At 29.5% G+C, this 13,748-nt stretch overlaps 1 protein-coding gene across 2 annotated transcripts in view; it reads right to left on the reverse strand.

Moving 5' to 3' along the window:
• Nucleotides 1-13,748, reverse strand: part of LOC141449768 (otoferlin-like) — a 139,224-nt gene that overhangs the window by 73,585 nt on the left and 51,891 nt on the right. The gene's annotated exons all lie outside the window — the stretch shown is intronic.

The following is a 13,748-nucleotide window of genomic DNA, read 5'->3' on the forward strand; positions in this document are numbered from 1 at the left end:
AATGACTCGACTTTAGAAGGAACTCGATTAAAGTCACAAGATACAGACAGGCCGATAAGGTAATCTTTGTTAATCTTGGTCAGGCACATTACAACAAAAATATTTGAGATTATAGAATAGAATAAATTTCAGTTGGATTAGTTCCAGTTTCCACAAGTTCTCAGAGAAGATAAACGTTCTCAACTTCTGCAGCTTGATATAAATAAAGATTTTGCTATAGCAGTTAAATTAACTTCTTCTCCTACTTAAACTTTTGTTCTCTTAGTTAAAGTGACAACTAACAAATTTATCACACTTTCTGTGAAACTTACTTAGGACTGTTTTATAAAAAGTTAAAGGATGAATGGGTGCTGTACACCTGTAACATAGATAAGCATTCATTGATAAATTTAAAGTTATATATATGTTAGAAACTTCTGAATTTTGGTTTGTTTGTTAGAATGTTCTGTTTGCTCGCAGATGGTCACGTCTAGACCCGTAGTAAACAGTCTTATGGACACAGCCCCTGGACAATTTGAAATTAGTCTGTTTTGAAATTGCTACAATTCCTATTTTACAAGTAGAGAAACCTGGTAGACATCTAGTTCACTTCTTCTAATGCTAATGGGATTCTTTTGTATGAAATATCAGCCATACTCATTAGAAAATACTTTTTTGCTGCATTCCGAGCGAATTTATCGTGATTATTTATCGTTATATAATTTAATTGCATTAATGAAGCTTTTCAATGAATTAATTTTTTTTTTTAATTTATTTTGTAATTTACAATCTGTATACATTGTATACAATAAGTAAATAGGAGGTGAATGATATGAACTGGTGCGGGAGGAGAGAAACTACCCAGCGGTAGCACTCTCTATATAATTTAATAATTTAATTTTGAATTTGTCGTTGCTAAATAAAATTAGTTTTTGCTCTAGTAATTTGAAGAAACTTGCACATATTTTAACCGAATTTAATTGGAATGAAACTTGAGCTAAAGTATTCGAAATGGTAATGTAAGGAGAGTGATTTTTACAGAAAAATATTTATTGTAGATCCTAACCAAGGATATGTCCTACGGTAGACAGGTGGGCAGTGCTTATTCTAAAAAAAAAATATCTTTGATTTTGTAAAGCAATGCGGACCTAACTATATTTTTAACTGAACAAAATAAATTGGCAGCATATTACGTTTATTACGCACAAAATGCTAAATATTTAATTTTTTGTAGATTAGATTAGACATAATTTTCTCCTGACTTTATTCTCATTATGTAAGTACCTCAAAGCACTGGTGTATTGAAGTATAGCCTACCTAGTCAAAACGGCGTTTAGACTGTCACTATCTTTTCATCTTTGTGAAGATATAATCGTGTTACTAACGGAATTTATTTAGTAAAATTGTCTTCCATTCATATATTTATGTATTTGTATTTGTTATTATCTAATTTTTATCGAAGCAAGATTTCAGTTTCAGTTTCTATAAAAAAAATTACAGATATTATTGCTAGGATAAAGGACAGGCTAAGAGATGTTTACAAAACTAATTCTACCATATAATTACATTAACAAAGTTTAATACTCCACGCAGTCTATCTGATAAAACATTTGCCTAAACTTGCTTAACCCAGAAGAGGTGATGCGATCATATACACTTCATTCGGTGTTCCTGTTAACACTGAAAATCTGTAGAAAACATATTTTTGTAAAAATGTTGGCCATTAATTTTTATTTTGTTTTACTTTGGTTACTTATTTGACCTGAAATCATCGTAAATAATAGTGTTCTATTCTCGAAATATTTCTAGTCGTTTTCTTGAACATTTTAACGCATGGTCTATTGCTTAGTTACCGGAAAAAATATATCTTAATTTGAAGGAACAAGACTATGAAGTGGGGTTAAAAATTATAGAACTGCCAGAGAGCAGTGGCATGGTCTTGGACACAAAATAATTGTTCTGGCTGCAGCAGTGTTGAGGTTTCTTACTAACAAAACTACTGCCTTTCCGAAATAAAGCAATGGTAAGAAAAAGGTCGAAAATCCCCTTACTCAAACAGCAAGAGGTTGCCTACAAAACCACTGTATTGGTTATTTCTAAAACATCACACAAATACAAAAAAAACAAACAAGCTTTTTTTTTACATCCCAATAAATATTGGACAAACATGCGCATAGATTATCAGAAGGAATCGTAAACCTAAAATTGTGTGGAAAAAGAAGAGCCCGAGGATAAAAGCAAAGAAATAAAGACGTAGCGCAACAAAATGTGCCCTTGATAGTAAATGAAATCTATAAAGATCTCTAGAACAATATCTTTTATAGCCAGAGACTAAAAAAGGACTGAAAGCCCAAATATCTTCAAGTGGGTATAAAGAAAAGGGCTGTTTTCATAATACCATTATTTATAAAGAAAATTTATTATTTAAACCATATTCTGAAACATATTTTAATTCATTATTTGGTAAAACTGGATTTTAGTGGGGTTGAGAGGAGGTAAGGTTTATTTGTTTTCACCTTCACCTTTTCATTATTTTTGCTCTTTGCTTTTGTTTCTAAAGTAAGCCGTTAAAAATAAAGACAAAACTTCCTGTTTAAAAAATGCAACTTTAAATCATAAATCCCTGTACAATATAGTATTTTAAAATTTATTTTTAGGGAATCTTCTCTTCCAGAACTACCTTAAGGAATCTTTTGGGGGAGAAAATGATTCATGATTCCGTACTTAGATTATGCTGACGCTCAAATACAAAAATTTTTAACAAAACTTCGTTTTTTTTTATTCATTAGTTTTGAAAAGAGACATTTCTAGTAAAACCTCACTAAGGGGAAATCTGCAAAAATCATAACACTTCTCACACTATTAGCGATCATGCAGACTTTTTATTGTGTTTTTTTTTTTTTTTTTTTACAGTAAATACCTATTTGAGTTTCTCTGTACCAGAAAAATGGGTTGTAGTTTTATAAATGTAAAAAGGTCTATAATAAATTTAAAAAATCAATCTATAATATAAAAGTTGCTTTTGTGAAAGGTCTCTTCTAAGCACCAGATTTGTTTAAATGTTTACTTTAAAAAATTTATTGCGAAGATAAAGCATAGTGCGCTGTTATTTCTCTAACCCTTTCATTTTCTAGCTCTTGGATAGCATATAGAAGAACCTCATTCATCAGCTAAAAATTCTCTTTGAACTTCTTATCTTTTAGTTTTCTTTCATTTCCTGTTTAATTTAAAAAAAGAAAAAGAAAGAAAGAAAGAAACTTAAAGCAAATATATTTCGATGACTTCCTCTTTGCAAGAGAAGCAACAACGTACTTCTTGCAAACATAAATATTAGATTACATAAACATCACTGCTTCTACAACTGCATCAACATTATTCATTAACATTCATTAATCATAATAACCTTCGTTAGATATTTTATTGGAAAAGTTTATGTATTAAAAAAAAAAGAAGAGTTTTGTTAAATGGAGAAAAGTTTAATAAAACTTTTAAGTAGGAAATTAAAAGAATGACTTCTTAAGAGTTGGTTACTAACAGCAAAGGGAGATCTAACAAGTCAGAATTCTTGAAGACAACTGTGATCATTAGAAGGAGCAACTCTTCACAGAACTTTATTTCGGACTTTTATAGAGAAAAACTCTTTGAAGGTTGCTTTTAATGAGTGCAGGAGTGAGAGCTAGAGATTTTCTTTCGGTGGTTATACGTCATTAAATATTAACTTAGTTAACTCTTTAAAAATAAAGTTCTAAAGTAGAACTCGTGTGCCGTCATTATATTTTTCAACAAAAAATTATCTCCTAGATCACAAAAACTGAATGAGCTCACATCAAGCACCTTATCCAACCATCTTTAAAGTACAGAACAACTCTAAAATCAATATTTATCTTAATTTAAATAACTATAATAAATATACAAAATTTGGAAAGCTAACATTGCTGAGAATTTGGATTTAAGCCAACAATTTACCTTGAATACAATGATATATCTGTTTCAGTTTTCTGTTTCAGTTTGGGCAAAAATTCCATTAAAGTAATTTGTATTTAATTTTGTATTAGTGACTCAGCGTTTTGTATGGTAAAAAGACCAATGTCAAATAATAATAAAAAGTAAATAAATTAAAAAATGGGATAACATTATCATTTTGTTTGCAACAGGCCCAGTAATTTGGTCTCACACACTAGCTTCAAACCATTGATAGACTTATGGCACCCTAATCGTGTTATAAGCCTGCTAAACCACGCATCATTGCTCCCGAAACTAAGGGGCTATTATTATTTGCGAGTGCATTTAGCTAGTAACAAGTTTAACCTCAATGGAGCACAAAATAGCTGTATAATCCTTGCACTGGATTAGATACCAGAGAATTGTGGTTAAAATATTAGCTGATGTGTAAATCCTTAAATTTACACTCGCCTAGCTAAGTAATTAAAACCTTAATTTCAACAAACACTAACATATCTGATTAATTTAGCCCTATTCAACTATATCACTTTGTATACACTATCCTAACTTTTCTATGAACTCTTATTAAATTCAACTATCGTTTTATGATTAAGTAAAGCAATCACCTACTTTTCCGGGCAGATTTAACTCGAAATTAAGCGATCTTTTGAATAAAAAAATATTGACTTAAACGCGCAATTACAAGCGGGTCTTTACAGAGAATAATGATGTATAGCGCCAATCAAAGTCCTTGGTCAATTTGCGAACCATTAATTATAATAATAAACAATTTATTGCATTTAATGTTATAGATAAAATTTATTATATACTCAGTGATTTTAGAGAAAATATAATGTTTAGCAGTTCGGCTTTGATGTCTAACCTTTTGAAGGTTAAAGAGCATTTAGTACAACGGTTTAAATTAAAGAAAATTTAAACTGAAAATCATTTATGCAAAACAAAAACAAAACTAAATCAGTCTAATGCTGGCAATGAACACATTGTAGCAACACGCTTTAGTCACTCCCATTCAATCGCTTGAAACTCTCTGCCAATTAGATCCTTCGCTTCTTTCAAGAATTCTTCATCCCACCACTGTTATATTATATATTAACATTTATCATATTGATATATATCACAGTAGTGATTTTTTTACTATTTCTGATGTAATTTACAAACTTAAAAATGGGAGGTGAAAGGGCCTTATAAGTGGAATAGCCTAGGGCCTCTTTTCATCTAAATCCGGCCCTGCTCTAACACCATCCTTAAGTATTCAGTAATACAATAAGCGCGGTCTATGTTAATTATTGACTATTTACTAAAAATGTAGGTCCAAGTTGTTTTAAAGTGGAATTATTATTTACATATCTAAGCTTTCCCTTTTTCATTTAATATTTTTTATTTATTTAATATTTTAGGGATTTCCTTTGTGCCCAGGATTCCCTTTTCAATAAACTTTGTGAACAGTCTATTATAAAATTTCTATATAATTCCGCTCTTTTTCAAAACTTAATTGAACCTTTACAAAGAGAAAGAGTTTAAAAAACTTTTTTAATATAGAGAATAAACGAGTTAATAAAAGCAAAGAGATATTATACCAAAATTAAAACAAAAAGGCCCTTTTTGAAAGAAGAGAAATCTGGTGAACACCTCTTTCTTTAAACACAATTTATGTAATTAAATTTTATTCATACTTTTAATTTTATTCATAAAGAAATTATATAATGCAGCACTTCAATAGAAGCAACTAAAAATTGAAACCAAGCATTTGAGTTCATTAAATTAGAAGTTGAGGATAATTCACACGGAAACCTAGTCATAGCAAGAGAGCATGTACGAGTATAAATGCAGATTAACAAAAAAAAAAAATACCCAAGGGAAATTATTGATAATCTACTTCGTAGGAGGGCCTTATTAAAAATGTCCTATAGGACAGTTGTATAAGGGTTGACCGTCAAAAAGTGCACGAAATAGCGTAACGTTGAAAAACACCCAACTTTATCAATTCTTTTTTTTTTTTCAGAAACGCTATCATGAAAACTTACTCCAATAAAATAATTTATATGTTTTATTAGTTTTTTTCTTCTAATTCTATTATCTTTTAGTTCAGACTTCATAAATGTTTATTTCTTTAGTTTCATATAAGTTTTACAATCGTGAAGGAGCAAATTAAACCATTCCTCTTTCATTTTATAGAGCTATAATTGCTGCAGCACATTTGACACTCTCTCATAAAGAAAAAAACACGTTACTCGCAATAATAATAAGTTGGTTTAACCATTCAAGGGAAAATGTAATTATAGTTTGTGCACTAAAAACCATTCGCTTTCATTTTTTGTTAATGCTCGCATTCGGCATTAAACCTTAATTATAGAACTTTGACTTCTCATATTTAAAAACATCTTTCAATACTTCTTATTACTTAAATTACTGTGAAATGTTAAGAACAGAAACTAACAGTATAGAAACTATACATAGCTGTAATTATACATTAAATTCAATTTTATGTATTTATATTGTAGTTAGAATTGCATTATAAAAGAGAAATATACTAGTTTATATAAGAAAGTTTGAAGTAAACTATTCATAGTTGTTCTATGTTAAAAGTAGTAGAAAAATGTAAATAGATTTTACGAAATAAACTGATGATACGAAAGTCATCATCAGAAAAAAATTATTTCACGGGCAAATCTGCAAATGTAAATAAAAAAGGCAAACATTTTTCAAATTTAAAATTATAGCATGTATTGTAGTATGTGGCACAATTAAATGTTTCAGGATTTAAACTATTTTGCATAATTTTGTACGCATAATACTATAATTATCTTTGAATTACTATAGTGTTGAAAGAAAATTAATAATTTCAAAAGTTCTAATTTTAGATTGGATGGGAAATATGTGTGGAAATAATTCATGCGGCCACCAGTTGGTAAAAGAGCCGGAGAACATAAAGTGTTTTCTAATTAACTGTCCGACAATATTTTCGGCTCCATCCATCACTCTTAACACTTAGTCAGCAACTTGTACTGTCTGATCTATCAAACTAACAAATTAAATAATTTTGTTTAAAATAAAAAAGACGCTTTTGCAGCAATTTAATAAACAATTACTCAAATTACAAAGTACAATACTGAATAAAAAGATAATTGATAAATTACTTATCATCATCCCAACGCAGATTAATATGATCCAGATTTCTTGAAAGAATTTTTGTAATATTTCATGTCATGGTGTTCAATTTTAAGGCAAAAATAGTTATAATGTTATGAAAATTCCTATTTTATTGCAAACTACCATGAGGTCATTTCATTGATTTTGACTTGGTAAACATTTTAATACATGAGAAGAATGACAAGATTTTTTATTGCCATTCTTTGCTAGTTATTTAACGAGCAGTTAATTTTTATTATCCTTACTTAGGAAAAAAATGAACTATTGTTATATGAAAATAATACATGTACCAAAAGTAGTTTCTAATATTACAGTTAATAATTATGTTTTCGTTGAATAACATTTAGTACTGTGCAGTATGTAGTAACATCCTATTGAACCTGATTTACGAGACAAGGCTAGTAAAATGCTGCTAAGTTGTGTGGTAAATATGCATTAAGACTCATATATTCTAATAACAGTATTTCGATCCCCTATCCAATCAAATTTGCCTCCAATCTTACTTAAAAACAAAACAAAAGCGCACGGCGAGAAATCTTCATATTTTTGTGTTCTCAGTTTATCATTATTAAGGGTGCCGTTCTCCTCCTTTCCTCTATCTAGATTATACTGGAAGGTACATTTTTTTCTTTTCAATTCATTCCTTTTGCTGCGAATTTCTGATTTAGTAAATCATATCTTATTTTTTTATTTAAAGCGACAATACTCTCGCGCGAGGAATATGTCGGCCACCGAAAAAAAAGCCAAGATTTGCCACAATTACTAAAAAAGAAAAAAAAAAGGTAAAAACTTACTTTCCAAGAAATCTTCGCTGTGGCTCATTATTATTAGTATCCCGAAATTATATCCATCTTTGAGTTTTATAATATTTAGGGGCAGATCTGCCTAAATCCCTTTAAGACATTAATTTGAACATTTTCTTATCGTACAAACTTGTTAGCATGCAGTTTGTAAGGTAATACGAAGTAATTCTATGTATAAATCATTTTTAAAAATAACGTTTAGTTTTTTTTATAACATTTTGGAAATTAAACCATTGCTGTGAAGGGCTCACATTTTAAATGCAAGAACTAAAAGTATTTTGTAACTAAACTGTATTGAGTTTAGTGAATATAACTTATTGACTGATAACTAATTACATTATTCAAGGCGCAACGAAAGTCTAAACTAATTTGAACAACCAACTTATTTTAGAAGCTTTACAGAGGTGGCTTTAGTATATATTTATGCATGTAAAGATTAAAACTAAACTGTGCATAAGTTAAACCACACTTATCTACCTACACCATTAAATTATGTATACATAATGTATAATGGTGAATAGGTAAAGTTCAGTGCCTAAAAGTGATTATTATGCAAATTATTTATTAACATTTAATTTTTACATAAAAAGAAAATGACGGATGTTTAAACTTCTTTGTCAATCTCTATGGTTTTAATTTACATAATTTTTTTATCTAATCTTTCATTAAATAAAAGTATGAACTATTTGATTTATTAAGATACCTGAAGCTTTATAAACCTAACAAATCTATACATGAGTTGCCAGTAGGTATCTGAAATGACAATGTATTGATTTCTTTATTGTTTGTGAATTAGATAGTAAGTGAAAACATAGATTCGCAGTATATCAGATAAGATCGAATGTTAACTGAAAATAGAAAATGTTTGATAAAGAAATGGCTGATGAGGAATATGGAAAAAAGATTATAGACTAAAGGGACTTTGGTTGCAGGATGCTGAACAGTTAAATATTGTAAAAGCACTTGTGGAGGTCATTTCTTTATGAAAACGAGTTTTCAGAAGTCAAGGTGTAAGCAGTGCTCATCTACTTTCCGATCCTAACCCCAGTAATCTTTGGATACCATTAGATAAATAAAGACTTTGATAATTAAACATCGTTAAGAGACTCATTTATTAATCTTTTTTAAACTAAAACTCTTAAATTTTAAAAGGAAGAATTTATAAGTTAACTACTCGGTTGGAATGTGTACTGTAGATATTTTAAGCTATAATTACCAAAAATAAGTATGATTCTTTTTAATCGTAAATAGCGACAAACCTTTTTGGACCCCTTATAAAACAATAATTATTTCAGATATCTATGCTACATTAATTGTTATTGGTAAATGGTGTAATGAATTAGCTGCTACAATATCAGATTCTTGTCGACATGAGATATTTGTTGAAAAACTACTATCATTTTAGAAGAAAAATTTAAAATGAAATAGAAATGAATGTTTTGTGGCTAGCGGAACTTTAACCCATGGACACCCTCAACCCAAGTAATAACCAAATTCAGTTATTTCACGACCAGTTAAGTAAGATCTCTCCTCGTTTGTTCATTTTAACATGTTGTAATTTACTTGAAAATAAAGTGGGAAAAGTAATTGCTGTTAGAGCTCTGGTCCCGTTCCAACTGCGAGAATCCCCAAATTAGTACCAGTACTTTTCATAAAGGTCACCATATTTTTCTTCCATTTTACGACGTTTATTTAAACTTGAAAAAAACTTTTATTTATCAAAGATTTATTACCTTACTTTCAGAGGTTACCTTTAAATAAAGTATAATAAATACATTGCCAGTTTCAGTCATGGTAAACTTTATTATGCCGAGCTTTCGGCCTAGGGACTAGGTCATCTTCGGGGCTGTGGAACATATTTATATATGTTCCATGTTTGTTTACCATGACTGAAATTGGCAGTTATTTTTTCATCCTCTTGAAACTATGAATCATTCACCAAAAATAATGAACAGTAATTGTTTATTATATATATACGAGACTAGACCCGCAAAGTTAAGAAGAATTGTGGAGCTGGGTTCGATTGATTTTGTTTTAGATTTTCCATTTAATAAGATATTCTGTGCAATATTGTTAGTTTTATAAAAAAAAGTAAAGTAAAGTAATCGCCTATTTTTTTCAGGCGGGGCTTAACGTCCAACTACCAATTAGGTGTCGTGGACGGTGGCGACCAGTAAACATACTTTACTGTAAATTTCTTTTATTAACCATTCAATAAAATCCAAGGCCTAAGACCGGGAATCGAACCCAGTACCACAATACATAATAGCTTTACTGTTAGTTTTATATTTTGTCTAGTTTCTTAATTTTCTTGAACTTCAGTTTGTACGCCATAAAAAATAAATATTAATCGTTACAGATACCAGTAATAAGTGTTTCAAAACATACTTCTAATTTATTTCAAAACCAAGAAAAAAAACTGAAATCGGGGATTCCATCCCAAGACCACAATACATCTTAGTTGAGAACCATGCATTCTACTTATAGTGGCGTCTATAATTCAGAATTTACTATGTTCACAGATGTTCCATTTGGCAGGAAATTACATTTGATATTATTCACTACGAGTATGATTAAATCAAATGAAGTTAATTCACTAAATGGTGCATTCTGTAAATAGCAATACTGAAATTGTCATTTTCAGTTTAAATTTTAAAATATTCAAATTAGCCACTTCAAATAACAGTTTCTATTTTCATATTGAGCTTACTTAGCAACTTTATATTTACACAATTTCATCTACGCTATTTAATGTTATCATTTTTATATTGCTTATTTTCATTTTTGTTTATTCAAGGTATTCCGCTGTTGTTTTTTCTGTGATATTTTTTGACAATCTTAATTGATATGTTTAATCGTTCGGTTATTTTATATTTTATTCATTTTTATTTTCTTTTACTTCTATGAAAGAGAGGAATTGCAATTTGGTTTACTTTCTTTTTATGAAACATCCATTTTGAGTCACCGAATACGCGAAAAACTTGTGTCTACAAATTTGTTTGGAGTTCAATTCCAAAAATTACATTAAACTGAAATTCTTTATTTGGTTCAATTATTCCGCTAGAATTCTGCAAAAATATTTAAATCATAAATAGCCACCTGGAAATTCCACTTTCCTGAAAAGAGTTTTCAGTATTTTGGAATTTTTTCAAAAAGTGCTTCGAAGAATTGATAACGTTCTCAGAAGAAACTTTATTAAGGCAATTCTGGGCAAAAGATGTGCTCAATCACTCCACATCTCACCTTTCAGAATATCAGCATTTAGTATGCGGCCTCATTATTTGTTGAATATTAATGTCTACGTCGGCATGACGGAGTTAAATATTTGAGCACAGAAATACTACATGCACTCGTATTGCACATGTGCTTCGATAATTGTTCACATTTTATCATCGCACAGTTTTCGGGCCTACATGACACTTATAAAGTGCCAGAGGACTTTCTTTTTTTTTAAGTTACCTAGCCTATAAATAGATAACTAAACTCCTTGAAGAATAGCTAGCTTTCAGGGTTTAAACTTTCCGATTAATTATATTACGAATATACATAAGTATTAAATTATGTAAACAACGTCGGTATAAAATTATTTAAACTGGATATGGAAATTATTAAATCTAATTAACATTAGCTTTTGTGTTAAGGTTTATAATGAGATTCTGTATTGAATAAATTAAAGATTAGGGTGGTATTGATCGAATTCTTGGGATACATAGCTAATATTATTAGCTTTCATCACATCTTTATTCAGCAAATATTATCTTATATGGTTACAATATTACTAGAAGACGTGCTACATCTGAGTCATTTTGTAAATTACAAAAAAAAAAAGAAAAAAAGCCAATACGTAATTAAATCTATTTACAATCTCGGTTTTTAGTTAGCTTACACAAGTTAGCTTTATTATGAAGTTAAAAGAGAAAATCTAAATTTAAGAAAACTTGACCTACGAAGTACATAGCCGAGCATGTTGTGTTTGCAGGCAGTTTTCCCAGAGTAGCGTCAAAATTAGGTCAACCACGAGTGCTCCTGTTAATTTCAAAGTTCTGTATTTTTCATTCAGAATTACATTTTTTTAAGTTTTCATTAATTAATTTCAAGCATTATAGTGTTGTGTATAATACAACCTCTAGGCATAGATTATGGTTTCAAGTAATTAAATAAAATAAACGAATAATTTGCTGATTCGGTTTGGAAGTAAGTAAGATCAAATCAAAGAATATAGAAGATGAAAAAGAATATTTTCTATTTTCTTAATAAGAGATCATCGCAACTTTTCGACAATTCTTTTGTCAAAACAATTCTAATTGCATTTCATAAACATTTTGAAAGGTTTTGGTATGATTTTTATAAGAATGAAAATTTAAAATAGACGAATTTTGAGAGGTTATTTTTTTACTTTTAATAAAAAAAAAAAAAGAAATATGGGCAAGAGTCTAAAAAAGTTTAAAAGAATTAAATCCATAATAGTTAAAAAATAAGCCTAGAAAAAAAATATATTGCTAGTATTTTTTTGGTAAACAAAAATTATAGAGATTTGGCAAAGACGGTAGTCCGGTAAAAATGTTGAAATGTTACCTGGTGGCAAAAAGAGAGTAGGCGGAAAAAGACTCCTGATGATTTTTCTTTTTTTCCTTAGAAAAGTTAAGTGCCAGATTGAGCGGAAATTCGCTTCCTTCCAGGATATTGGGATTATTATGCATCCTTTCTTGTCGCCTCAAGGCATTCTTTTTTTTAGAAAACGAAAAATGGTGAAAGGAAATAAAATGAATATAAGCTGTAATTAGAAATATGATATGAAATCATTTATTTATTTATTTCCGTTTATTAATTAATGTGGTACATAAATTAAACATATAGATTTCTGCTCTTACCGTTTGTTTCGATCAGCTTAGCCTTTTTTGGCTCATTATGTGTCATTTAATGCCGTTAGCAAATAAATAAATAAATATTCACACGTTCAGTACTATTGACAAAACAATAATAATTATCAGGGAAGGGATTAGCTATGCGGTTAGCGTATTGGATTGCCACGCGGAGGTCCCGGGTTGGAATCTAGCTGTTGACCCAGAGATTTTCTCTTCCTAGGAGCTTCTTACAGCTCACTGTCCGGAGTTTTGTCTGTAACGAGAGTACACTGTCCGGAGGCCGGCAGTGCACTGAAAAAAGCTCCGGGCGCCAATAACCTTAGATGTTGACGCGCCTTAAACCATTAAAGAAAAAAAATTATAATAATAATTATCCTTAATACTTAACATGTTATTACGTACAAACTAACTTCTTTGAGAATCTCAAAGATATTTTTAAAGAGAAGAACAGAAAGTAGAACATAACTATATATAAGGATATAACAATGTATTATAAACAGAACGGGTTACTCTTTCTCAAAATTGAAAAACTCAAAAAACTTGACTCATCTTTTACTCACTCTTTCTTGCTTTGCAACAAACTAAGGCTGTTGCATTCTTTGAGTTATCGTTTATTCATTCAAACACCAAGTAAAACAAAAACAAAATGAGTCTCTTTGGAAGTAAAATTTCAAATTGTAATGGAAATTTAATTTGTGTGTGAGAGGACTAAATTTTATATTTTGATAAAATTATGCAGATGTACAATAGTATAAAGGAATGAATATTAATTGATTTTATTGAAGGAATTTCAATGTGAATACAATGTGAATTTCAAATGGGTTTCATTGTGAATAAATAATAGAAACTGTTTTTTTATTATGAATATTAGTAAGAAAAAATGAAAAGGGAGCTGCCTGATTTAATAATCAAATCGTTGGTATGATTTTCTGAAGTGATCCTCTTTGAAGTTTATTGATGTTATTTTGCTGAAGCCCTCTGGTAAAAA

Source organism: Rhodnius prolixus, unplaced genomic scaffold, assembly GCF_049639745.1.
Source record: "Rhodnius prolixus isolate KJV_2025 unplaced genomic scaffold, Rpr scaffold_2, whole genome shotgun sequence".
Taxonomy (NCBI): domain Eukaryota; kingdom Metazoa; phylum Arthropoda; class Insecta; order Hemiptera; family Reduviidae; genus Rhodnius; species Rhodnius prolixus.